General features: G+C 39.9%; 1 long non-coding RNA gene across 1 annotated transcript in view; it reads left to right on the plus strand.

The window, feature by feature from the left end:
• Window positions 1-234: 234 nt before the first annotated feature.
• The window catches only part of LOC126239974 (uncharacterized), a 36156-nt gene continuing 12695 nt past the window's right edge, over window positions 235-23695 (plus strand). Inside the window, exons 1-2 of the long non-coding RNA XR_007545361.1 lie at window positions 235-280; window positions 12441-12520. This is a non-coding gene — a long non-coding RNA (uncharacterized LOC126239974). The remainder of the gene's footprint in view (window positions 281-12440; window positions 12521-23695) is intronic.

The following is a 23695-nucleotide window of genomic DNA, read 5'->3' on the forward strand; positions in this document are numbered from 1 at the left end:
CCGTTCTACAGACATGCAATGAACATGGGTTTCTGTTTCTTAATAACGGCTGCTGAAATCGGTTGTAGGCTCAGTACAGCTCAGTAAGTTAAAATACCCTTATATGCCAGTCATTGCAGGTATAATAGGAACACATCATTAAAGCAGTAGATAAAGATTTTTAAAAGAAGTTTTCCTCTCTGTGTATTTACAGCTGGAGGTACTAAGCGCAAGGCCAGTCAACGTGACGGGGAACCAGAGGCCGGCCCCAGTACTAGGTCTCCAGATGCAGCCTCACTAGGTGAGTAACAGTAAGTGCCCACCGTCAGAGGTTGGTGTTCCTACTCTACACACTACGGACTCCAATGCATAAGGGCACATATTAGTGGACTTTAAGATGGGGTGTGCCCACCCTTCTCATTTTTGATGGCTTGAACTCCTCTGGGGACACTTTCGTCCATCCTTCCTTGATAGTCGATACTGGAGAAGATGGAGATAGTGGACATCGAATTTGGAGTAAAGCCACCTTTATATCTAATCCTTACGATAAACCATTGGCTTCAGGCTGGAACATGGGCATACAGGCACACTTCAGGAATGTCACTGTCCATATGTCATTTCCTCACAATTCCACTTCATGACAGCTGGCATTGTTGAACTGATTCAAGCAGTCATTGTCTCTGCAATCATCCTCTGCTGTAGACGGTGCAGAGTATTGTCAAATATACGCTTCTGCTTCTGCATTTAGCATTTTCTAAAGTGCAATATGGAGAGAACTAGCATATTGTATGACATGCCTCCAGTGCATGTCATTGTTGGCACGAAGATGATGACAGGTAAAGCAAACATAGGGTTTCGCAAACTGAATCCAGCCATCAGATTGCCATGGAGGAGAGAATAATTTGTCACTTCACTCCAAAACCCTAGCTTCCAGTTGTCCTCTATCCAGCGGATATTGTTCATTAAATGAACTTCAGCATTGCTTAATATCAGGAACATGAATGTGCAGTATTCTGAAGCTGCTCAGCCATTGTAATCAGGGCTGCTGAGAGTGAGGACTGGTCATGGAGTGTGATACTTGGCTGGAGTCTAACTAGAAATGTAGCAACCCAATTTTATTGAAAATATAACGTACTTGGTCTGGCTCTGGAAGCTTGCATAAGCTAAAAATTGATTTTCATTGTATTGTTATACTAACCCAATTTTATTGTTATTTTAAAGAATGTTTGACATGAAACATGACAGTCTGAGGAATAGTGGAGTTAAACAAAATGTGCTCATTGGGATAAAATACAGAGTAAATGTAATTTCTTACTAAACACTAACCACATCTCTACAATTGCAATTGGTTTATGCATGACGGTGTGAAGCACCCCTATGTTCGAAAAAGCTGTGTGTAAAAATTCAATTTTTGTGGGTCATGTCTCAGGTTATGTTGATCAATGAACTAATGGTCCTGTGTTTTGGATAGACATCACTCTAGTGACATTTTGTATACCTGTAGGAAGAATTGTGGTACTGCAACTATCGTACAGTACAGGGTAAAATGTAAAAGTTAGCCGGCCGGGTTGGCCGAGTGGTTCTAGGCGCTTCATTCTGAAACCGCGTGACCGCTACAGTCATAGGTTCAAATCCTGCCTCGGGCATGTGTGTGTGTGTGATGTCCTTAGGTTCGTTAGGTTTAAGTATTTTTAAGTTCTAGTGGACTGACGACCTCAGAAATTAGTCCCCGAGTGCTCAGAGCCATTTTTTGTCACTTTCAGCTCGTTTTGATGGGAAATAATGGAAAACTTTACTGTATGTTCTAATGATGACATTCTCAGGGAACATCAAAACATTTATTTATAACATTACCTGTTACTAAAAACCAGTGGTTCCAAGTTGTCATACTTTTGCTGCAAAATATGCATGTAATTACTGGTCTGATGCATAAATGTAGTTTTGTCTGATGCCATGGACATGTGGCAAGGGTTCTAGGGCCAATTAATGATTTCTCATGTCACAAAATTATGTTTGTAGTCAGACTTTCTTCACCATGAAGCTTTACGATCACTTGCTCTAAACAATGGACACTTGATACCTATACAGATACGGCCAAAGTGGTATTGCAGTAACAAATAATAGGGTAACAAGGATCTAAATATATCTGGAAAGAAAATGATGGCAAATATCTTGTAATACTGGAAAGACTGGAAATTCCATAGAATATTTTTATGGTACAAATCACAAGCCAGATATTTTCAATGAATGGCAATTGATGAGCAAAATATCAGAAAAATAAAACAAATGATAAAATGTTTTGTAACAAATGTCCTTCATTTGACTTCTTAGTGTGCTTTCATTTTGCACAATAATGACATTGGGTTGATAGCAATTCTTGTGTGTATGTTGAAATGTTAAAAAATGTCTGTCCTGCTGTGACATGTCACCACAGAAAAAACATATTTCTATTTCCATAGGCCAGTTCTGGTTTTCAACTGTGCACAATGTGATCCAGATTTCGTATCTTAGACAAGTACTCATATCCTGCAATAAAACTCATCTTTTAAGATGAAAAATATTTTTTCGATAAGTACAGACAGGGTAAAGGTATTTTAACATTTCAACATGATCTTGAGAAAGGCTATGAAGCTGAGATCATGACTGTGTAAAACAAATGAACAATTAACTGTCAAGTGATGGAAATTTCTTTAGAGAAGTAGAAAAAGAGATACTAGTGGTCAGTGGGACAGTGGCAGTGAAGGAGGAGGAGAGATAAATAAAGACAGTCAGTAGGAGAAAGAGAGAGAGGAGGCAGTGTAGTCAAAACAAAAGATGTGTGTGCACAATACACAGGCTCTATGGATTATGGATGGGTGGAGTCTGGACCCTCTAAGATCAGTGGGCTTGAACACACAGTTGTCAGAGTGCAAATTTTAGACCAAAATTTTACACACCAGTGCTTAAGAGGAAAAATAACTTGGATGCCCCAGAATTTTTGAACTGTTAATGTGTTGTGGAGAGAGTGGGAGTATCAAAGAAAGACAAAAGGAGATAGTGTAATTGAGAGAGGTGGCAGAGACAGTGGCAGTGGGATATACTGTAAATCAGTGGGAGAAAATGAGAAAGTGGTAGATAGACACACACATAGACAGTGACAGTGAGAGGGAGATACTGAGTATGAAGGCTTCACTACAGAGAGAGATCAGGTAAAAATCTATAATATTCTGTGTTAAAATAGTGGAAATATGTTCATAGACAAAAATGTTTGGAGATGAAGGCAGAATGTAGACTGAGGCCACTGGTTCTCCAGTCTCCTGTCAGTATTTCAAAAAGGAACATATCCATATTTCATTTGCTCCAACAGGAGCATTTTTCTGCTGGTTTATCCTATGGTACTATTTGTTGCATGAGATAGTGCTGGCAAAATTAGAGCAAATTAACAGCTTGTGGGGCAGTAGGTTGGTTCAGAGAATGTGGTAGTATACATACGTGTATCATCAACCCACTATTAACAGTACTGACTTGTGTCGTGTGTTAGGTGCAATGTTATCCTGTATTGCAGAAAATGTGAACATTGAAGTTTGTTGCCTTCCCATTAGACAGAAGACAGGAATATAAACATTACTTACCAATAGTAAAGTTTCTGCTAATGCTTTGTTTCCTGTGCAAAATTCAGTGCTCACCACCCTGATTCTAGATGCTTTTGATTCAACTGCATTTCGTCCCACAGAAAAAAGGATTATTGATATTTCTCTCTCCCATGTAATTTGTTTACTTCATTTCAGGCATTAAAATACAGAACTATGTTCTTCTATGAATGTAAGGAAATACAGGATTCCCAATTACAGAGCATTCGGGAGAACGACGGTTCAATCCCGTCTCCAGCCATCCTGATTTAGGTTTTCCGTGATTTCCCTAAATCGTTTCAGGCAAATGCCGGAATGGTTCCTTTGAAAGGGCACGGCCGTTTTCCATCCCAATCCTTCCCTAACCAGAGCTTGCGCTCCGTCTCTAATGACCTCGTTGTCGACGGGACGTTAAACACTAACCACCACCACCACCGCCACCACCACCACCACCACCACCACCATCACCCAATTACAGAACTGACACAGCAAGTTAAATTTGCTACCTCATAATATTATATTCTTTAAGCAGATTTTCTGAAATCATATTTGCGGTACTCCACACACATTTTTAGTCAGAATTTGAGTACATTGTGCTATCTAAAAATTTAAATAACACTTATAAATATATTTGCAATTTTCATTGCATTTAATTATAATAATTTTACTGACAGAAAACTAGCATATCTGTGATGAGCTCTTGCTAAGGTCACACCCTAAATTTCACACTTGATTTGCAGTGAAGTGCTCCAAGCCCTTTCATCACATCCCAGTGTAAGTGTGAGGGTTGGTTCTTACAGTGGCAACACTGCTGAGGAGACACTAATGCATTACATCCCTCCACCGCAGACCATAAATGCACTGTATTACTGCTCGTGCTTGGAGCCAAACCTGCGACCATCTTTGCTAAAGAAGATGTGACACTTTCTATACAACCCAGCCATCATTTTTCACAACAATGCACATGCACATAGAGTGCAAGTTGTGGCTGTTCTGTTCAGTCGATGGAACTCGGACGTACTGTACCATCCACCACACTCCCCAGTCACAAGTCCTTGTAACTGTGATTTGATTCTGAAGGTGAAGGAACCTCTTTGTGGCATTCACTTCAGAGCTGTTAGAGATTATGCAGGCAGTAGACTGGTGCATTTGCACCATCAACAGAACAGGCTCTGCCAACAGGGTACTATGCCTTCCACATAGCTGGCAACAGGTGCTACATGACGCTGTTGACTACTTGGAAGGTCAGGTGCAAACCCGCAGCTCTTTTGTATCAGTTGTAAATAAATAGTTGCCACTATTTAACATTGTGTTGTTAAACAAAATGTTTAATTTCATGACCTCCATCATTTGAGAAAACTAGTAAGAGCTATTATGATATGTCTTGTGTAATTTGTTTCTAGAATCAGAATTATTTGGAATGTAGTAAAACAAAGAAGTCTTAAACCATTCATGTAGCAGGAGTTAGAAAGAATAATAATAATAATAATAATAATAATAATAATAAATGTGTGTGAAAAGTAGTGTTTCCAGGAAATGTTTCGTCTAAAGTTTTCACTGTCTCAAATTGGGTTCAGATAAGATTGTCAATAATGACATCAAATATATTGAACTTGAATAAATCAGTTTCTGGTTTCACCAAGAAATAATTTCCTTTCCTTAATGCACACCTAATGTAATTCAGGATTTATAGGAATTGCACTCGCAACAACTATAGATCAGGGGGAATGGTGCCCAGGTTTCCACAAAGCTACTGAAATTCACTTAATAAGGTCTGAGTTTGTTACCTCAACATCAATGGTAATGTTTTGAGCTTCGAGTAATTAGCTTCTGCACTCAGTTGACGCTGACAACTTTACCTAAACAGATGGCATGATCTCACATGGAACACCCCATACCACAAGATGTTTCAGCTGACAAATTTAACTTACTGAGAGTTTAAACAGCAATGGCTAGTGTACCCAAGGGAGCATCAATTGGTATTGCAGTGTCAAACTTAGTATTCCAGTGGGTATCAGATGTGGCATATAGTGTTTCAGAATTCCCTAATATTGTGAACAGCTACTGAACTGGTTTTAAATGTCAAATCTCTCCAAATGAAGTATATGGTAATGGCAACACTCAGCAACATAAGGTTAAGAAAACCACATGGAGAAAATTTCACAAGAGGATTTCACTGAAGAAAATGTCAGAGCAACTTCATACGATCGTCTAATAGTACTTCCCTTACCATAACCATGTCTTCCGCACCAGGGGGCTCGACACCCTTTGGTGGGTTTGTACTTGATTACCACAGGACCCCAGCCTTAGCAGTGTCTTTTTCCCTTCTTCTCTGCATGTCAATCATCTTGCTGTTCTTTGCACCCTCCCTTGGGAAACATTATTTGGTGTTACTCGGAATATTTCACACTGCATGTCGCTGACATGAGAACCATCTCACCACTGTTTTTCATTTCATTTCCCTTTCTTCGTTTCCCTCCTCCTCTCGTTACTTGGCTTTGGCTTTTGACGTTAATCTATTTCTTCTTCCTCCTTGTGTGCTCCTGATGGCCATGACATGCATCTGACATGTAACAGGTTACTGTGTATTGCCATAATTCCCAGGTCGACAGGCAGGGTTCGCACATAAACCCTGGTAGAGGCCAGACCCAAGGAGGGGTGATTGCCTGAGCTACAACCTTCCCAAATTGCTGATTGGTCCATCTGTAAGGTGTTCGGGAGGTGTGACCTGAGGTGCGACCAATCACCTAAGGTGGGTGTGCTCCCTTGTGAAGGTGGCCCCCAGTTCGAAGGAGCATGCCATTGGAGACGCTAACAGTCATTCAGGATTTTGTCACAATGAGCCAGTCATCTTCACACTCAGTGTACACAAAAAACCAGACAGAATGAGGCTAATGATTCAAAGACCTTTCCAGCTGCACCACGGTACCTCGTGGTCTCACATAGTGAAGATGGTAGATCTGTTCATTATTCACAAGGGTGTTTATGCAGTTGTTGACCCTGTGAACCCTGCTCTCATCTATGGAATGGCACTTTGCTTTTAGAGACTAATTCTGATTTTAAGCACAACAATTGCTGCCGCCTCACTTCTCCACATCTATCCTGTTAATGTACAGGCCCATAGAACTCTGAATTCTACCCTTAGTGCTATTTACACCAGGCTGCTCAGTCATCTGACGGAGGCTGAAATCCAGTCGTACCTCTCTGATCAAGATATCATAGCTGTAAATCACCCAGCCAAATGTGTAACCTTTGGTAGGGATGTGCACGAGGGCGATTGGCCGCCCCTTCTCCCCACTGTATAAACTGCAATGGTGACCATGCCACCTCCTTTCTAGATTGTCCCATGTATCTTGATGAGTGGGCTGTCTGGGAGATCCAGGTAAAGGAAAAAGTGTCTTACGCAGTTGCTTACAAGTTCTCAGCTAATCGCAAACTGTGCAGTCTCCCATTTGGCACCTATAGTTTGTTCTTTTTACCCCTCGATCCGTGAAGGACATGGCCATGCAGACATGAGACATTAAATTCAGCTATCAGGTTGTGAAATCGCCCTGTTTCAAGGTAGCATCCCCATCCCCTGTTCAGCTGTGCATCAAGCCATCAAACTCTCACCTTCTACATAACCAGTATTTCATTTTGTATTTCATCCCACTTATACAGACAATCAGTATATTCTTGCCATATGTTCAAAGCCTCCTGTGTTTCTTCTGCTAGAGTGCCATCTGCTCTTTCCATCTTATTCCACTTTCTCTTATGTTAAAAACCTCTCTCACTAGCCAGCCTATACATTTCATAATTCTCTCTTTCTCCATTTTCTCTATTTTGTTACTTTTCTGTGTCATCCATTTTTCCCTTGCTTCTTCAGTTTCTCTTTTTAATTCATTATTCAGTTTCTTGTACCTACTTCAGTTCTTACGTTTTTCCACTTTCTCCGTTCTTGCATCTTTTTCAACATGTCTTCTGTTATCCATTCTTTCCTGCTGCTTTGGGATACTCTAATTCCTATTACTTCTTTGGCACAGTCCATGAGTCGTTCCCTCATTCTTGTTCATTTGTCACTAACACTTTCATCATAACAACGTCTTTCATATTTTTCCGTCAATCTGTTTTCTAAATCTGATGCTTTTCCTACCTCTTTGAATCTTTCTATGTTCATTTTGCTTTACCTCTCTAGACTTTTATCAACTACACTTTAATTTCTCCCACTACTAGGTTGTGGTCTGAATTTATATCTGCTCCTGGATAAGCTATGGCATTCTTCAAACAGTTCCTAAACCTTTTTGTGTGAGGATGTAGTCCAACTGATAACTTTCCCCATTCAAATTTCATAGCCATGTGTAACATCTCCTTTTGTGGTATTCAAATAATGTGTTAGACCACTACTAATGAATTTTCTTTACAGAGAGTAGTCACTCACCTCTCATTTCTTATTGCTAATTCAAATTTTCCTACTGTATCTTTGTTTCTTCCTTTACCAACAACCGCATTCCAGTCCTCCATTATGATGAGGCAGGCATTCCTATTTTCTTTATCGATGAGTTCCTATAATTCCTCATAATTTTCTTCAACTTCATCTAATGCTGGCTGGTTGGACGATATACCTGTATTAACACCAAATCATTTGAACTACCCTTTAATCTTATCATCATCAGCCCTCCATCAATATATTGTACATTCATTACGCTATTTTTCACCTTTTGTCCTATCAATATTCCTATTCCATTTTCATCACTCTTGATTTCCCCTGAGTAAAAGATCATTCTCTCCCCATCTCATATCACACAATCAAAGGGCATCTAATCTGTTCCTTTCATCTCCTGATTTGCAATCTCTAGCTTTCCTACTTCTCACATTGGCCGCTGCCTTTTTTGCCATCATCATCTGACAAGTGCTTCTCCCCCACTGCTATGTACGTATTGTCCCATGTTTTAGTTGTCTCCCACGTCGTGATGGAATTTCAATTTTTTAATGATTTATGTTCCTGTTTGGGTTTGACATCAAAGTCATTTTAGCAAATGAGGTGCTGGCTATCGACAGAGTTTTACTTTTTATCCGTCAAAGCAGAAGGTCCTCCGTGCCTGTATGGTGTCTTCTGTAGCCCTTTCTCCATGCCCATGCTTTTAGCTGTCTTGTTCTATGTCATTTGGGATTGATGTTCAGTAGCTCAACTCCTCTGTTTTTGTGTTCCATAGTTTTGACATGGGTGCTTATGACCTTGAGTGTTTAAGCGTCCTAAAACAAAACAAAACAATCATTTCTGTGGCATTCATTAGTAGGAATTAAATGTTTCACAAGTGTTGATTGAAATATGTGTGGAATAGCAATTCTTGTTTTCTGATTACAATCTACAAATTCCAAAAATCAGTCAAGTGTTTGACATTTATCACTCTCCTTATCACAGTAAATGTAATGCAGGGTGAATGTTGCTTTTCAGTGTAATTTGAATCAGGAGTGGCAGCAACAGTAATTGAGAAATATATTTTACTTTCTCTGTGTTCCAATATGGCACCAGTGACATGACAACTAGAAATAAGTTCATTGTGAGAATCACATATCAGATAATGCACATGTAAACACTTTCCGTACACTTGTTGGTATCTGACCTTGCTTAAGTTTTGGATTATTGTAGAAATAAGAGTACTAATATTCACAGGAGATTTTCCTTGTTTGTATCTGCAATTTCTTAAGCTGAACCTTTGCATGCCAAGCCTCTTTGACCAAGAAATAATATCGCATCAAGTAACATGAGAGCTCCAATGCAACTTGGCTATTCTACAGATGAAAAGAAAGCATTAACTCTCCACTACCAAGCACTCTTTCATGTCATTTCATACCTTCACTTTCATGATTCTTCCATAAAAAATATTTACAAATGCAAGTATTCCGTTTGATGTTTGCTCTTGAATGAAAAATAAATTCTATGTACTAGTTTTTCATTCATTGAGGATGATTTGAATTTCTAAACTAAATATTTTTGTACGACCTATTAGGGTAGAAACTGAAATGAAATATTGGGGTGTGAATGTAATTTATCACAAGCTGTAGCTAATAAATTCAGCACTACACTATGAAGTATTTGCTACTAAGATTTTCAGAGGCTCCCTTAACCCTTCTCTGAACCTTTGGAGTTAAGGAACCTGCCAGAGTCCCCACATCTGAAGGAATGTCCAATTTCTGTGTGGTACTGTGATGTGTTGTGGTGTTGAGTTTTAATACTATTTGCCCACAGAGGCTAACAGTTGGTGTTAGAAATGTGTATTTCTGCTTTAATTCTACAGAACTGAGCACAGTATGTTTTGTGGAAGGAGCTTCTAATCTTTCACTTCTTTGTGGGTGGCAAAGTCAGTGAAGATATTAGACTACATTATTTGCTACACTTAGTGTGTTGGATGTATATGTTCACTACCGACTTACTCTGGAAGGGAACTTATGTCTGTGTCTTGTAACTAGACTGTTCAGAAAAATTAATATTCTCATTAAAATTTCTTTACATCCAAAATTGTTTCTACATTTCTCACAGCTAACACTAAATATCTGTGGCTGGACATATCTGGCATTGCAGTAAGAGGCTATAAAAACCAACCCATGTATCTATTAATGAAAACCATGAGAAAATTCTGACTGTAGTTTTAGATTAGCCCTCGCAAATGTACCGGTACTGTACTCCAATGTACTATTTTTCTTTCTACTTATGAGATGGTGTAGTGGAGACAACTGTATTTTTCCATTATTTTGTCTTGGATGTCTTGATAGTTTCTTGGAATTGCATCAGTCTTGACAGTCCTTTATGGAGCAGTCACTTGAGTAATGGGTAGAGGGTTATGAAGAACCCAATCAGCAGAAATAAGATATGTATGATCTACCTTGTGATACAGGGAACTCCCTTGCCCAACCTGTCACCCATACTCAGGGTCCTGTGTACCACCAGTTGTGGATGATCCATGCACAAGAAGAGAAATATGCTCAGGTAGCCATGAACATTAGAACTTCATTGTAACACAGAACATACATGATAATACTCAGCAAGTGAAACAGCTTCATAATGAAATCAACATATAAATAGTCCCAACAGGCTGTATGGTTGTCACTAATGAGAATCATTCCTGAAGGTGCAAGTTGAGCAATGCAAGGTGCACTGGTGATATCCTAGTGTCAAATGTTGTGTGCTGTACTCAGAGGAAAGGTTGTCACTATAACAGCAGCAAAAACTTTGAAAGCTGTTATCCCATGGAGGAGATGGCAGTGCCATCCAGGCTATGCAGACCTGGAAGAAAAATACAGGGATCAGGCCAGGACATCTTGAAGGAGGGATTGTGGTGGAATGACACAGGCAGGAAGATAGCAGAATGAAGGGATGAAGTGGCACAAGACAGGCACAAGATAAAACAGGTAAGAATGAGGCAGAGAATCGTAGAACATGAGAGAACAAAAGTGTATAGTCATCTGCAACAAAAAGGAAACAAAGCAATGTTTTTTTAAACTTGGAGCAAAACCATGCAAGCATGGTGTGGAAGCACGTGAACACAGGTAAGTAGCCTACCTGGTAATAAATTTTCAGATACAGTAAAGTAAAGAAAAATGCACAAGAAGAGAGATGTTCCTGAGTAGCCGAGAAGAATAGAGCTTCATTGCAACACACATTGTACATGGTAACATGCAGCAAATGAAACAGCTTTCTAGTGAAGGCAAGGTAGACATTGTCCTGATCCACTAAAAGATTGGCACTAATATGAGAACTGTTGTTGAAGCTTACATTCCTGCACTCCTAGGAATAGAGTCACGACACTCCAAAGTAGATAATAGATGTCATGTCTGGAACTTAGATTGGGTGGTGCTCCACTGTGCAGTGACCTATAAAGGCCGAGTATTGGAGGAATACTGGAAAGTTGTCCAATGTCACATGGCTCATGGATGGACACTATTCAGTGGCTGTCACAGGCAAGATGATATGCACTGAGTTTGGGTTTCAGGCTCCTTAACATGGCAGCAACAGACAGCCCTCTGTTGTGTGGTATAAGGATGGATTTTAAGGCAGCAGCCAGATGCTACATCACCCACTTGCACCTTAATCCTATAGTGTCTCCTACTCCGTCATGTTGCCATAACCATCAGCTGTTCTTGCTGCCCCACCTCTACAAAGACTCCAGCTGATAAATACCCCACCCATTTGCACACTCATTCTCCTAGCTGCATGTACTAATCTATAATTAAAGAAAGGAGAGTTACATTGTAGGTGTTTGGTGTGGCAGTTTTACTGCATGAACAGCAAAAATGCTGTAAGCGATAAACATGTTTCCTATAACTTTGTCTTGGGTATTCCTGAGAAAAATTCATGATTGTTTGAAATTGTGCATGAAGCTTTTTGCTAGTCATGAAGTTCTCTGTTTGCAAAAGACTGGATTAATATATTGTGAGTATATGTCTGCAGTGAGTGTGGCTGCATATACAGTCTTACTCACAGTTTGTAACTGTAGAACTTGCCACTCTGTAACATAAGGTTGTATGTTTTATTAGGCAGATTACTACAGGATTTCAAATTTTAAAATTTGTTCAGTAATTATTTGTAATGCTGACGGTAAATATTTGTTTGCCCTTGATGGTCTTCAGATAGCCATCCTCCAACTGGAGTAAAGTTCCTGCGTTCTGGAACTTTGTTAGTAATGTTGATTCTTGTGCATAATTGAGTAGATTAGATGCTCATTGTTCACTTATCAGTAGGAATTTGAAAAGTCTTAAATAAATGATTGCGTTCTTTCATTTCATGTTGAAACAATATTATTTTATTTCGTTGTTTTACTTTTGCAGAAGAAATGTTCGTTATATTAACTCAAAATTTCTTTTTCTGTCCATCAGGACCTCGTCAGGAACCAGTTCTGCAAAGAGCAGAAGGGAGAGGAACGTCATCAAGCACCTCTGAAACTGGCAGAGCAAATGTGAGTTTCACCAGTAGCAAGAAAGTTAGATTTTGTAGCATATAATTAACACCACACTCCTTCCTGGCCTCTTTCCAGGGTGCTCACAATTTTCATCAGCCCAGGGGTTTCAGTCACTACAATACTTCCTCATTTTGTGTACTGCCCTGCACACTTCCAACTTACTTAATGAAGTAAACTCGTTTCTACACACCCTATTTACTATGACTTTGGTATCATTATGTCCTGCACTCCAGTTGGTATCCTCACCCAACAACCTTTGCAACTTCTTCTGCACTGGTAACTGAAATGTTACCTCAAGTCTAAATTCTCTGTTGAACCATCAAAAATGTTTAACAAAGAATACAGACTCTTCATTTAGAAGAGAAACTCCCCTTAATAACTAAAGATTGTACATTGTATACAGTATCTGAATGACACTCAACTTCATCTTCATTCTATTGATGTAATGGCAGTTCTCACAGTGCTCACAGATCTAAGGGCACGGCATATCACTGAACCAGAATGAGACAGCATGGAATAAACAACTCAAATCAGCAGGTACAGTGAAGCATGATAAAGCAGCTATTGTTGTCAAACCCTACAGAAATGCAGCATTCACCTGCACCAGATCTCACGCACAAGAGAGAGAGAAATCCTAAACCATATAAAAGTGTAAATCCTTTATTTGAACTAAAAAGTAACTTCATGGTAGCCACCATCATTCATACATACTATAGACATTGTGAAATACATAACATTACCAAAGTAATAGGTTATATCACAGTTTGTGTTATATACACAGATTAACACCCATGTGTGAACAAAAAAATTTATTAGAAGGAGCTAGGCCACCGCTTAATTTTACAGAAAGATAACTTTTTTCAAAAACAAAACGCTTTTCTGCTACCAAAATTAATGACAAGCCAAAGATTACGCCACCTTATTGAATCGAAATATTAGCAACTGAACTGAATTTACATTTTTTTGTTGGGGTTTTCTCACAATGTTTCCTGGCAGATGGCGAGGAAGTACAGGGGCGCAGAGTCTAGGGTCAATGGCTGGCATAGTGAAGATGTGGCACCTGGATGTTCCAGCTGTGTTGAAGTATCTTCCAGGCTGCAGTCTGCGGCGGGTCGAAAGATGCCGGTTTCCCTTTCTTTCGGCTATTTAAACCAGCAACTCCAGTCTTCCTCCGCTGATTCCAGAGTGATGAACGGCAGCCGTTGGCGATACCTGACTGGTGGATGGTCATATCATAGTGTGACCATCCGTGCTGGAAAAAGACTCGTGTGCATGCATAGTTGGCGGCTGATTGAATGTTTGGTGGGAGCGTCTCTAGCGCCAGTTGGCGGAAGATGCCGGTACTAAGTTGCAGCTGCACTTAATTCTGCTGCGGCAGCTGATTGTTGCGTTTTTGTGGCTGTGCGCACCACGACAGTTAGTATTCATTAAAATGCCAATTATCACTTACAGTTTACAAAATTATTTTCATGTATAGCAATTACACATCCAAGTACCTTTCTAAAATGAAGAATTATGTTTCTTTTACTGAGGATTTCTTCGTATTGTGCTCTGCCATAATTAAACATTGTTATTGACACTAGCTGACACCTGTGAACAGCTCATTAGGAGGTTAATATGGGTAGACCCACAATATAAACCTTGGAACGAGGTCATATCTTTTAGCAAATTGTTTAGCTTTTGCTAAATGAATAATTTTTAAATAACATTCAAAACGATAAATTAACTAGCCTGCAGGACATGTTTGCTAATGTTTCTTTCACTGATATTGCCAAAAAGTTGGCACAAGTTGTGAATTAAATAAAGGATTTCTTGGTAAACACTAAAATATATTTAGTGTGCATAAGGTGGATTGCCACTTGACCCTTTTTCAGAGTCAAAGAGAGTTCAGACTATTGCTGGTGATCATGGGGAGAATGTAACAATAGTCAAATGTTGAGATGCTGTAATTGCAAGCATCCCACCCATAATTCTGTTCAGAGGAAAGCTGTGTAAAGATGAAAAGCATTAAAAGTTCCGTGATGAGAGCTCAATGACAGCCAGTATCCTTGCAAAACCTTCCTCATTCTTGATGGAGCTAACTCACATCTGGATGCTTGGTATTGTTGCTACTGCTTAAGAAAACAAAATATTCTATTGCCTATAAGGGAATTAAATGTGAATGTATGCCAATTGATAAATGTGTTCCCAAAACATCTGAATATTCTGGGATGTTGCTGACCTAATTACTGGACATCTGGAAAAGCTGAGATTTACAGATGTGATATTTGTAAGTGCCTGGCTGAGAGAAATGACACAAATGAGGCTGACTGCTGTTTCAAAGAAACAGGAATCTTTCCTTCCAATCTTTAAGTGATTCGCTAGTCTATATTTGCACCTTCAGTTTTTACTGAGTGTCGTGTTGAAACAGATTTCAGCCATGAGGCATCAAACTTATCAAGGGATGATTCAGCAATTGACAGTTCTCCCTAAGCTATTGATCAAATGAAGGCGGTACTGAGTAGAATCACGCTTGGAACACTACCAAAGTAGTAGTAGTAGTAGTAGTAGTAGTAGTAGTAGTAGTAGTATTCTGCCTTATGGCAGCTCTTGTCATGGATTAAGCCTCTTCCACTTTTGTCTGTCCATAGCCAGTCTTTTCATTTCTGAATATTTGCCTCCTTTGATATTGTCCAGCATTTGATAACTTCTTTTTCCTCTTCCCCTTGTTCCCTCCACCAATCCTTCTATTCCTTCCTTCAACAAACAGTCCCTCCTCAAACAATGTCCTATCCAGTTCCGTTTTCTCTTTCAGCTGACTTTGAGTATGTTGATTTCTTCTCCAACTCTCCTTAATACTTCTTCATTCCTTACTCAGTCTTCCCAGTTCACTTTTTCATTTCTTCTCCATATCCACATGTCTATTGCCTCCAGTCTTCTTTCATCTTCCTTCCTCTATGTCGAGGTCTCTGCACCATATAGTGCAACACTCCAGATGTGACATTTGGCAAGTCTTTTCCTCAGATCTTTGTTTAGTGGTCCACAAAGCAATTTGTTTCCTCTTCAATCCTTCTTTTGCCATTGCAATTCTTTTCCTAATTTCTGTTGAGCAATACATATAATCCATTATTACAGTTTCCAAGTAATAGAAATTATTCACTTGCTTTGTTTCCTCTCCCCCTATTTTTGTAAAGCGTTTTGTCCCCTTTTCTCCATTTACCATGCTTCTTGTTTTCTTCTTGTTAATCTTCAATTGATATTCCTCTAATTTTGTGTTTATATCATATATCATTTGTTCCATCTCTCTCGCACTCTTTGCGATCACAACCATGTCATCTGCAAATCTTATACACTCCACTCTCCGACCCCTTATATAAACACCTCCCCTTCCATCAAAACTTTCACTAATAATTTCCTTCAGATATATACTGAACAGTATTTGTGATAAACAACCACCTAGTCTTACACCTCTTCCCAGTTGAATTTCTTCATTCATCACACCTCCTACTTTTACTCTTGCTCTCTGGTTCAAATATAGATTTTAATTAGCCATCTATCCATCTAGTCAGCTCCATGTTTCCTTAAGATTTCCATCAGTTTGTCCCATCTGACAGTGTCAAAAGGCTTCTCAAGATCAATGAACACAACATACACCTTCCTTTTCTTCTCCATGTACCTTTCCACTATCACCCTTAGTAGCCCAATGGAATCGGTAGTCCCCACTCCTCACCTGAAACCAAATTGTTCATCTCCTAGTACACAATTCAGCTGCCCACATAGCCTTGTATTGAGTCCTCAGCAAGCCTTCAGCTGCATGTGATATCAGGCACATTGTTCTATGTTTCTCACACTTTTTGCTGTACTTTTTCTTTTCTACAGGTATTAAGATTTCTTTCTGTAAAGTCCATTGGCTATTTTCCTGTTATGAATATTTGATTACACAATTCAATCAACTCCCTTTTCCGCTCTTTCTCCAATTACTCTATGGATTCCTCAATGTTGCTTGTTAGTATTACATTTCCTTTGCCATCATCTGCAACTTTAGCTTCTTCTTCTATCCCAAGATCTTCACTTGGTCAGCTGTTTACAGCGTATAGCCATTTTATATATTCTTCCCATCTTATCATATTTCTTGGGGTTCACTCACCATTTTACCATCTGCTGCCTCTACTTCCTTTAGTCCATTGTTGTTTCTCTTTATCCCTGAATGTCAAATCCATTGTTTCTTTGTACATGAAATTATATGTTCCTTCTTTCTCTAATTCCCCTACCTTGTCACACTCTCATGTCTGCCGTTTGTCCTTTGCTTTTTCTACCCCCCTTCTTACTTAATTATTTAATCTCCTGTAGTTGCACTTCCCGTCTTCTGTGTTTACGGTATTCCATTTCCTGCGATCATCGATCTTGGTTATCATACCTGGTGGCACCCATTCTTTATTTCTTTCTTTCTTTCTTTATTATTTTCCTCTCCTTGACTCACAGCGTTTCCTTAGCTGCATTTTTGATTCCATTTTTAAATTGGTCCTGCCTTCCTTCTGTGCATTCAATTTCCTGACCCTTCATTATGATTTCACAATATGCATACTCTAATTTTTCACAATTGCCTTTGTCTTCATTTCTCAAAGTTAATGTGCTCTCTCTTCTGTCCTTCCCAGGTTCTTTTCAATTAAACTAGAACCTCAGCTATTACTAATATATGATCTGAATAAATATCTGCCCCTGGATAGCTTATGACACTCCTTAGGCAATTTGAGTATCTTTGTTGTATCATTATGTAATCAATTTGATATCTTTTGTTGTCATCTTTTGTCATCTTTTGTTGTCATCTTTTGTTGTCATCTTTTGTTGTCATCTTTTGTTGTCATCTTTTGTTGTCTGCTTTTGTTGTCTGCTTTTGTTGTCTGCTTTTGTTGTCTGCTTTTGTTGTCTGCTTTTGTTGTCTGCTTTTGTTGTCTGCTTTTGTTGTCTGCTTTTGTTGTCTGCTTTTGTTGTCTGCTTTTGTTGTCTGCTTTTGTTGTCTGCTTTTGTTGTCTGCTTTTGTTGTCTGCTTTTGTTGTCTGCTTTTGTTGTCTGCTTTTGTTGTCTGCTTTTGTTGTCTGCTTTTGTTGTCTGCTTTTGTTGTCTGCTTTTGTTGTCTGCTTTTGTTGTCTGCTTTTGTTGTCTGCTTTTGTTGTCTGCTTTTGTTGTCTGCTTTTGTTGTCTGCTTTTGTTGTCTGCTTTTGTTGTCTGCTTTTGTTGTCTGCTTTTGTTGTCTGCTTTTGTTGTCTGCTTTTGTTGTCTGCTTTTGTTGTCTGCTTTTGTTGTCTGCTTTTGTTGTCTACTTTTGTTGTCTACTTTTGTTGTCTGCTTTTGTTGTCTACTTTTGTTGTCTACTTTTGTTGTCTACTTTTGTTGTCTACTTTTGTTGTCTACTTTTGTTGTCTACTTTTGTTGTCTACTTTTGTTGTCTACTTTTGTTGTCTACTTTTGTTGTCTACTTTTGTTGTCTACTTTTGTTGTCTACTTTTGTTGTCTACTTTTGTTGTCTACTTTTGTTGTCTACTTTTGTTGTCTACTTTTGTTGTCTACTTTTGTTGTCTACTTTTGTTGTCTACTTTTGTTGTCTACTTTTGTTGTCTACTTTTGTTGTCTACTTTTGTTGTCTACTTTTGTTGTCTACTTTTGTTGTCTACTTTTGTTGTCTACTTTTGTTGTCATCTTTTGTTGTCATCTTTTGTTGTCATCTTTTGTGGTTACCAAATAGAGTATTTCCAACTACCATGAAATTTTCATTGCAGTATTCCAAAAATCTTTGCCCTCTCTCATTTCTTTCACCCAGTCCAAATTTTCCCAAAGCTTCTTCTTCTGGTCCTTCACCAACTACCACATTCCAATCACCCATTTAACAAGATATGCATTTCTTTTCCCTCTCTGCTAAGTTCTCTATCATTTCACAACATTCTTCTACCTCCTCATCTGAATGATTACTTGTTGACATGTAGACCTGGATGATTACTAAGTCTTTCTTTTTCTCTTTCAGTCTCACCATCAATATTCTTCCACTAACATACTCAACCACGATAACCTTGTCCTCCAGTCCTCCACCTGTCAAAATTTCAACCTCATTCATTCCATTTTTGTCTTCACCTGAATAGTACAATCAGAAGTCATCACTTTCTAGTTTTCCACAACCACCCCATTTCACCTCACACATTCAGAGTACATCCAATTTGTTTCTTGTCATTTCGTGTTTGGCATTTTATAATTTCCCTTCTTGGAGAAGGGTTAAAACATCCCAACTACAAATCCCAAATAAGTCTTCCTTCTTTTCCTTCCTTCCTTTTTCCATTTGCACTAATCTCTGGACTCCTTGCTGTATTCGCCTCCTGGAGAAGCATTTGAGGGGAAGCTTTACCTCTGGAATATTGTACAAAGAGGTCCATCCCAAGAATATCTAGGGAAGTAATTCCAGTAGAGGTTTCCCTTTGCCTCCCACCGTGCTCCACATCTTGTCAGCTTGCTGACCCAGTTCACTGCTGGGGTTTGTTACCCAACCTTCCACTGGGTTGCTCAGCTTAACAGGGCCATGATGTGTAGGTAGGATTGTGGAGAATTGAGATGAGAGAGTCGAAGAGAACTCTCTTGTGGAGTTCTTGTATTTGCATCTCACCCCCATTTTTAGCCAGAGTCACAAGGTTGTAGCAGTGATACTCCCAGGTAATCTCCCAGACCTACCAAAGAATGACAGATAAATGTTCACAGTGTCTAGTACTCATACTAGAGCATTGCATGGTAATTTATCTACTCCACAACCATAGCAAAAAATGAAAAAGTAAACCACTACAGCGCACGGCACAAAAAAGAGGACAAAAGTTATTTTGAAGTCTTTTTTTGGTATAAAAAGGAACATCAGCAAACTCATATGGTTTGCAGCAAAATCGAAAATATGTGTCAAGCACAGAATCAAAACACCTAGACTTTATGAGAGAACGTGCTTGGAAAACCAACCAGAACCTAATGGTACCCAAGTGAGAGGAGTAGGAAATTTAAAGATTTATTGCTTTATTTTCTGAAGATACAGCAACTTCATTTGTCCTGATAATGAGGATGACCTGTAAAATGAAGCTGAACATTGTATTATCAATATGACATGGAACCTTTATTTTTATTGATTTATTTATTTATTTTTTGCTTGCATCATTATTTTCCTCTGTAAATTCTAACTGAATTTAGTATCCATTAAGTAAGGGCCACATGATGAATAATTCTGTTACTTACACTGGACAAGCTATGAAGTTCATAAATTCACGTTTTCTGCCCATCAAAGAGAGAGAGAAATTGACTGGCTAGTACCATAGGAGGATTGCTATGAATTTTTAAGTTAAAGATTCAGAATGTACTGGCCTCTAAGTTCCTTACTTTATAATGTCGACAGTTACAGAAGAGAGAGATTGCTGTTCATTGTAAATGTGACACATGGCCTACTACAGGAACGTGGAACACCCTGTACAACATGGAGCTACACATAACGTGCCCAATTTCAATGGCTGATTCACAACACAGGCAATCTGTGTTGTCACATACACCACCAGCTTTTCTGAACTCTGAAGACTGGAGTTGTCCTTAAAACACATTGCCTACTCCTGAAACCATCCCTGCCTCAACCTACAGTAACCTATTGTCCTCCTCCTTCCAAACAGCCCCATCCCACCTTTTCCCCAGTGTCCTATCATCTCCTCCCAAGCCACATCCCCACTGTGCATGGCTCTCTGCAAGTGAACCAACCACTCCCTTCTCCTTTTATGTGCTCCTTTCCTTTCTGCTCCGTTTTCTTTCCTTCCTTCCCTCCCTCCCTCTCTCCCTCCCAAATCTACACCAGATAGCCTCATCTGCCACATCTAGTCCCTGCACACTCCGCTAAGTTGCACTGTTTCCTCCTCTTCAACCTGTTCTGGGCTGTCACTTCACCTGCTCTGCTCCTCTACCGATTGTTAGTTCTGTTTAATATGTTGGTCTGGCCTGAGCAGCCAGAGATATTGCGTGGTGGTGGTGGTGGTGGTGGTGGTGGTGGTGGTGGTGGTGGTGGTGGTGGTGGTGGTGGTGGTGGTGGTGGCGGTGGGGTAGTAGTTGTAGTGGCAACTGCCTGTAACACTAGTTTGTTCTTGCAACATTTGTGTATATGGCCTTGATGTGCTGGTACCATGAACAGCTGAAATCATGGGGAAACTACAGCCATTCGTTTTTCTTGTTGCTGTGTTGTTCTACTGTGTGACTTAACCAATCAAACCCAATTTAATTTTAGTCATTATATATTCTGTATTTTTGGAAAACTGTGTCCTCGCAAAAAAGGCACCTGTAACACTTTTTATCATGATGACCTTGCTGTTGGGCACCCATGAGATTCACACACACATGAGGTGGACAGAGTAAGTGTTTAAACTCAAAAGAGTGTTTCCAGAATCACTTGGCAGCAATTCCGGATGTATGGAGTGTCGCACTTACCTGCTGGAATCGCTGTAGTCCGTTGGAATGCACAATGCACAATGGACATAATTGGATGCAAGTGATCAGCCAGGATTCTTAAGTACATGCCACCTGTCGATCATATCTAGACATATTGGGGGTGTCCGTCCATGATTGCTGAGTGGTCAGTTCAACGGAGTATCATACCGAACGGCCCGGTTTCAAATCCTGGCTGCATCGAGAATTTTCTCTGCTCAGGGACTGGATGTTGTGTTGTCCTTATGTTCATAATTTCGTCCCCATCAAAACACAAGTCTCCAAAGTGGTGTCAACTCGCAAGACTTGCACCTGGCTAACTGTCTACATGATGGTAGGTCCTAGCTATGTGGCATTTCCATATCAGGAGTCCAATATCACTCAAATTGCACATGCCCCACACCATTACAGAGGTTCCACCTCCTGTCATGTAGGGTCTATGGATTCGTGAGGTTGTCTCCATAACTATACACTTTCATCCCCTTGATACAGCTTGAGATCACTCATCCAACAAGCCAACAAGTTTCCAGTCAACAGTCCAAGACCAAAGTTGAAGTGCAATTACTGATGTAGACATTAGATGGATTTTCACTTTTATATAGCTTGTTGAACACAACCCAAACATCATGGTAAAGAATAGAAACAGTGAAACCAATGATTCACAGTATCATTCATGTTGCAACAAAATATTATATTCCAACAGGTCTCATCTGTCACAAGTGCCAAACTATTACTTTCCTTTCCAATACCATGTTTGTATATGACCCAGTACAATGTAGACATTGTGAAGTGCAGGTCCATAAACAATTTTATTGGAAAAAATGTCCAATTTCTTCACAGGATTTACAATATTATTCAGTTCACACCTGGTTTGTCTTGAACTAGAGTTCTAGCATACTGTATATCATGTGGATGCATGTGGAATTATCTAAAAGCAAATTAACAACAGACTAATTGCTCCAAAAAGGAACAATGAGAAAGGGAAGATCAGGAAGATGATGGTGAGGCGAGTAGTCTTGCGATGGACCATCATAGCAACAATAGTTTGGGGCACAGAGGAGTGAATATGTCATGGGAGGACTTTGAACACCAGCAAGGCCCTAATTACTAGTGACAAACATACCAAATAAACATAGATGAACAAATACACCACTGGCTGTCATCACTCATGCCCTCGGTACAAACAAAACTGCTGATGTCTGCTTCACTGTGATATCATTCTGGTTTTGATGGTGAATGGATGACGGTAACTATGGCATTGTCAAAGCTGTTTGACTCATACATAAGAAATAGCATATTGACCCAGTTCTGATTGCTCCCGCATAATGCCAATAATGTTGAAAACATTTATAGGAATTTTCTTGCCCAAATGGCCTGTCCTCCAGTGTAAGCTGTGCAGGATTCAGCAAACATATCAAGAATGCAGATGAATTTACTTTCCATCAATGCATGTTGTGCATCTGGCACATTCATGTATTTCTAGGTATCCTCCATTGAGACAACTACTATTAATTGGTAGGAACAGGTATTGTTAAAGCTATACAAATTCATCTCAAGGTCCCCTGTGGTTAGAATGGGCCTGCAGTATTCCTGCCTGTAATAAGAGGCGACTAAGAAGAGTCTCAACTGCTTCGGCCTATATGTGATGGTCCCCTCTCGTGTTTGACCTCCATTTTTCCAAAGAGCGAACCAATTAGGGAAGGGCACCTTACATGGTGCATTGTGCCCATTGTGCATAGAGACCTTTATCCAGCTTTCTCATCGTCGCATTGCCGTTCCGCTAGTTCCCCATCTTTTGGGTGAGGATACATTCCTAGGTGCAATTTCCACCATGCACTGTGCAGTGTTGCTTTTTCTGGAGCTGATGACTATGGACTTCCTTGAACCAAATTCCAGCATAGTAGCCAGTCAACTGTGGAGGCGCTGTCATGTACACTGTTGGTTGTCGCCTCCTTACAACACAGGGATCACTCTGCTGACGACTGCGCCAACTCTGCATATATGCCAAGGAGTAGAGGCCTATCTCCCTGGGGTTTCGGGTCTCCAAGCAATGGCCATCCTGCCAGGTGGCCCTTGCTGCGGCTGAGTGGCGCCCGTGGGGAGGGCCCGTGGTCGGAGTGGGTGGCATAAGGGCAGATGACCCGCAATGAAGCGTGGTACATCATCTCTTGCTGGTGGCCATCTACCAGCAGTCTCTAAGCATTCTTGGGCACAATTCAATGCTCAGAAATATGATCCCAAATCATTCCCCTCCCTGGTCACACTGTGGGAGGAGTGTCTCAGGATGGCAGTGACACTTATTCACTCAGGTTGCTAGTTTGTATGACAGCTGAAGGGGAGTCTAAAGTCTAAATTCTTCATAGAGCATTTAGAGGACAAGTTTGGGGAGGTGGATGGCTTGTCCAAAATGCGCTCTGGGTCGTTATTGATAAAAACGGCACTCTCTGCCCTGTCCCGAAGATTACTTATGTGTGACGAGTTGGGGATGTTTCAGTTACCATGACACACAATGAGAGTTTAAATATGGTCCAGGGTATTATTTTCCATAGGGACCACCTTTTCTGTCTGATGACTTGCTGCACGCCAATTAAGAACATCAAGGTGCTCATTTCATGTGGCGCATTCATTGCTGCAAGTTTGGCCATATGTCTTCCTGCTGTACTTTCTGCCTCACATGTCGAGATTACAGACACCCATCACATCCCAATACTCCAT

This window comes from Schistocerca nitens, chromosome 1 (assembly GCF_023898315.1).
Source record: "Schistocerca nitens isolate TAMUIC-IGC-003100 chromosome 1, iqSchNite1.1, whole genome shotgun sequence".
NCBI lineage: Eukaryota > Metazoa > Arthropoda > Insecta > Orthoptera > Acrididae > Schistocerca > Schistocerca nitens.